A 4762-nucleotide genomic window follows, 5' to 3' on the forward strand; every position below is an offset into this window, starting at 1 on the left:
ATTGGGTCCTGGGAGGTTATCGGCCATTCTCGCTGGCCAGGAAGGTTTTACCGGCCATTTCCATGTACCGCGGGAAGCTTTACCGGCCATTTTCATGTACCGCGAATGAAGTGTATCGGCCAAAATCTCCGGGTGTGAACGTGTCTCAGAAATCGCCTGTCCGGGGAGCCTTCCGGTCCGATTCAGACGGCGGGTGCTTCATAGAAGTTGGAGAGCATTGCATCACGGTTTCTTATCAAGTGGAATCGTGGAATTCGGACGCGTGAGCAGAGAGATAAGCTTGTCGGAAGGAACCCCAGTCTCGTAGGTATTCCGGACCGAGCACATCAGTCCTAAAGGATGCGAAGGACGGTGCACTTCCAGGCCGATTTAGTTTCCAGGTCCTTCATGAGAACCAGAGACATTTGAGTCTTCTATCCAGAACGTCCAAGAGCATTCAATTCGGATCTATGAGCAGAAAGATACGGTCTCCGGAATGGACACATGTCTAGACGCCTCTCTCTGGTCGTGTACATGCACTGCAAAGATGTGCCCTCCAGGAAGCCTTACACTCCCCAAGCACCGAAGCTTCCTTCACCAAAGTTGGAGATAAATGAGTCCTCTGTCTTCTGCAACCGAAATCATTCAATTCGGACTAGTCTCATAGGAGTTACACTCTCCGGAATGCGAAGTGGTCTAAGCTGCTCTGGATGCTGCGAGATGGTCTTGCGACTTGGTTAACCCGCAGGCCTGAAGATGAACGCCTGAATGCTGATGCTGCGAGTTGATATGTGCGGGTAAACTATCACTGGAAGAGGTCTGAAGCTCAAGAGCAAGAGAAATGCTAAGTCCACAATCGTGCGACTTAGGCATGCGAGTTAGTCGCACCTGGAACTATGCCGCACGATCACTCGCAAATCACTCCGACTTGAGCCTGCGACCTAGGTGCAATAGAGACCAACCCGCACAGTTTGTACATTCCCCAGAAACCGCCTTAGCCCTGCGAGTTGGAGAGGAAGGAGACCAAGCCGCAGCAACACTCGCAAAACACTCCTACTTAGGCGTGCGGCTAAGACAAGGCGATTCAGGCTTCACAAGACAAGTCTTCATCTACTGCGACTTAGGTGTGCGACCTGGGACATACTGGACCAACCCGCAGTAATTCCCACTTTATCCATTAAAGCCGGGTCAGGACCCGGTTTGTTCCGGGCTGACCCGGTTCGTTTTTAAGGAAGTATAAATACTTTTTAGGGTTTTTTGGGAGAGAATTAAGTTTTATTCCCTTTGTCTCTTGCCTCTTTTGTGAAAAAGACTCCATTAAGAAGAGAAATATCTATATTTGAGTGTTTAATCAAGAGAGTTTAAAGAGATCTGGGTGTTTAAAGCTGTTTTCTTTTGAATCTATCATCTCCATCTCCATTTCTCATCATTAATCATGCTAATCTTCTCAACTTGCAAAGGTTTAAGAGAGATTAGTATGATTAGTGAGTAGTCACCTTAATGAGGTTCTAGATGTGTAGGTTAGGGTGCTAAAGTGTTAGATTAGGAGTGCTTAGGGCTAGATTCATTGATTCATTTCTCTAAACAACTGTTCTCTATGCTAGATCCTTGATAATCACTTGAGATTTAGATTCTGGGAATTTCATGCACCAAAAGTGTTTGATGAAATTCCTGAAAGAGTTGTGTTAGAGGTTTAAGTAATTTTTCATCATGGGAATGATTTGTTAAATGCTTGAATGATCATTGAGAACTGTTTATTAATGCATATTGGTTCATATTTCACAAATGGGAATTTGGTTTGAAAATGGATTAGTATAGGGGTTAATACCTTCATGAGAGGATTAACCTAGATTAGAGTTTTTAATCACTTGAATCATGTCTCATCATTGTCATCAGCATCTCTAGTTTAACACCAAAGCACCCTGACCAACTATCATGTCTAGAATCTCATGCCTCCATCATATCATATTCACATCATATCATTTGTCATTGTCATTAGTCTTTAATCCTGTTTATGTTTATAGTTTTCTCTAGATTAATCAAAACCCACTCTTGTTTGCTTGAATTAAGAACTTGATCATATAGCTTAGTGTCTAACACCACATCTGGATTGATAAACCTCTTTGTGCTACATTGACAAGGGGATTGATAGTCCTGAGACCTTAAAAAGTCTTGTCTATCACACCCATGGTCTTTAGACCCTTGGACACACCAGAGAGCACACTTGGGGCTTTCTAAAAAGTTGTTGTAGGAGGCGTTGTTCCACACGATCTCGAAATGGCGTCGTTCGAAAGATGCCTTGTATTTCAAATGAAAAGACCTAAAAAAAAATAAGAATCAAGAGGAACAAAAAAGGAGTGCAACACGAGGACTTCCCGGGAGGTCACCCATCCGAGAATTACTCTCGCCCAAGCACGCTTAACTGCGGAGTTCTGATGGGATTCGGTGCATTAGTGCTGGTATGATCGCACATGTTAGTATATGTATCCCAATAGCATATATGCTTTGGCTTTGAGACTGCAATGAAATCTCTTCGCGTGTGTTGCACTGTTTATATGGCTTTTCCGCCCAGCTGCGACAAGCATTCATGCCAAGATATATAAGTTAGGACACCACGTTTAACGAACCGGGGCTTATGTTTTAGAAAATGGCCTGGAAGAGGGTCTAAAACTCAAAATTTTGGCCTTGTAAACCGCACTCATGGTCTTTAGACCCTTGGACAAGCCAGAGCACACTTGGGGCTTTCCAAAAAGTTGCTGTAGGAGGCATGGTTCCACACGGTCTAGAAATGGCGTCGTTCGGAAGATGCCTTGTTTTTCAAATGAAAAGACCCAAAAAAAAACAAAGAATCAAAAGGAACAAAAAAGGGGTGCAAGACGAGGACTTCCAAGGAGGTCACCCATCGTAGTACAACTCTCGCCCAAGCACGCTTTACTGCGGAGTTCTGATGGGATCCGATGCATTAGTGCTGGTATGATCGCACCTGTTAGTATATGTATCGCAATAGCATATATCCTTTGGTTTTGAGTCCGCAATGAAATCTCTTCGCGTGTGTTGCACTATTTATATGGCTTTTCCCGCCCAGCCGCGACCAGCATTCATGCCAAGATATATAAGTTAGGACACCACGTTTGACGACACTTAAACAGGGGCTTATGTTTTAGAAAAGGGCCCGGAAGAGGGTCTAAAACTCAAAATTTTGGCCTTGTAAACCGCACCCATAGTCTTTAGACCCTTGGACACGCCAGAGAGCACACTTGGGGCTTTCCGAAAAGTTGCTGTAGGAGGCGTTGTTCCACACGGTCTAGAAAAGGCGTCGTTCGGAAGATGCCTTGTATTTCAAATGAAAAGACCTAAAAAAAAAAAATAAGAATCAAGAGGAACAAAAAAGGAGTGCAACACGAGGACTTCCCGGGAGGTCACCCATCCGAGAATTACTCTCGCCCAAGCACGCTTAACTGCGGAGTTCTGATGGGATTCGGTGCATTAGTGCTGGTATGATCGCACATGTTAGTATATGTATCCCAATAGCATATATCCTTTGGCTTTGAGTCCGCGATGAAATATCTTCGCATGTGTTGCACTGTTTATATGGCTTTTCCCGCCCAGCTGAGACGAGCATTCATGCCAAGATATATAAGTTAGGACACCACGTTTGACGACACTTAAACCGGGGCTTATGTTTTAGAAAAGGGCCCGGAAGAGGGTCTAAAACTCAAAATTTTGGCATTGTAAACCGCACCCATGGTCTTTAGACCCTTGGACACGCCAGAGAGCACAATTGGTGCTTTCCGAAAAGTTGCTTTAGGAGGTGTGGTTCCACACGATCTCGAAATGGCGTCGTTCGAAAGATGCCTTGTATTTCAAATGAAAAGACCTAAAAAAAAAAACAAAAGAATCAAGAGGAACAAAAAAGGAGTGCAACACGGGACTTCCCGGGAGGTCACGAAATATGAGCTCCATCTGCATTACAACCTCTTTCTCTCATTTGTTCTCTTCGCTTGAGGACAAGCAAAGGACAAGTGTGGGGGAGTTGATATGTCTATATTTTACATCATTTAGAGTGCATTTTAGAGTCCTCATCATGTGTTTTCCCCATGTAAATTGAGTCTTTAGGCATAAAAATAGGATTTAGGGCTTGCATTAGGTCCCAAGGAGTTTTGCATGTTTTGAAGTCCTTATCAGGTGCTTTGGGAGTCATTTGGAGCCTAAGAAGAGGAGCAGAGAAGAAGACGGTGAAGAAAAAGGTCAAAAATGGTGAAAACCGCTTGGAGGAATTTCTCGGCCAAATCGCGTACCGGACGGACAGAAACCTCGGCCAAAATCCTTACCGATCGTTCAACCTCGACCACAAAGCTTACCGATCGCTCAGCACCGACCAAAGTCCGTACCGATCGACCAAAGTCAGCCTGGGTCGAAGATCAGGTGTAAATACCGCGGGTTGAGTTTTTGGCCGAGGCGAAGGAATTTTTACGACCAAAAAGCTTACCGCGGTACACAGCCCTCGGCCATTTTCCTTACCGCGGGAAGCTTTTCTCGACCAAAATTTGTCCTTGTCCACGCGTTTCAAAGATCAGCAATCCGGGGAACCTTCCGGTCCGAACCAGTTGGCGGGGTCTTCAGCAAAGTTGGAGATAATCAAACAAAGATCCCAGAACAGTTGGAATCATCCAATTCGGACCAGTGGGGAGAAAGATACAGCTTCCGGAAGATGCACCAACATTACGCGCATCCGAGAACCGAACGGTGGAGTACAAAGATCACGGCGGACGGGAACCTTTCC

The 4762-nt window shown here is 44.9% G+C and overlaps 3 non-coding genes across 3 annotated transcripts; all 3 read right to left on the bottom strand.

Moving 5' to 3' along the window:
* Positions 1-2333: 2333 nt before the first annotated feature.
* On the bottom strand, positions 2334-2452 carry LOC112081799. The gene has a single exon (XR_002896720.1). It is a non-coding gene; the product is annotated as a 5S ribosomal RNA (ribosomal RNA).
* A 393-nt stretch (positions 2453-2845) lies between these two features.
* On the bottom strand, positions 2846-2964 carry LOC112081789. The gene has a single exon (XR_002896710.1). It is a non-coding gene; the product is annotated as a 5S ribosomal RNA (ribosomal RNA).
* A 405-nt stretch (positions 2965-3369) lies between these two features.
* LOC112081800 lies at positions 3370-3488 on the bottom strand. Its single transcript, XR_002896721.1, has one exon. It is a non-coding gene; the product is annotated as a 5S ribosomal RNA (ribosomal RNA).
* Between the last annotated feature and the right edge of the window lie 1274 nt (positions 3489-4762).

The sequence above is a fragment of the Eutrema salsugineum genome, unplaced genomic scaffold, assembly GCF_000478725.1.
Source record: "Eutrema salsugineum unplaced genomic scaffold, Eutsalg1_0 scaffold_10, whole genome shotgun sequence".
Taxonomy (NCBI): Eukaryota; Viridiplantae; Streptophyta; class Magnoliopsida; order Brassicales; family Brassicaceae; genus Eutrema; species Eutrema salsugineum.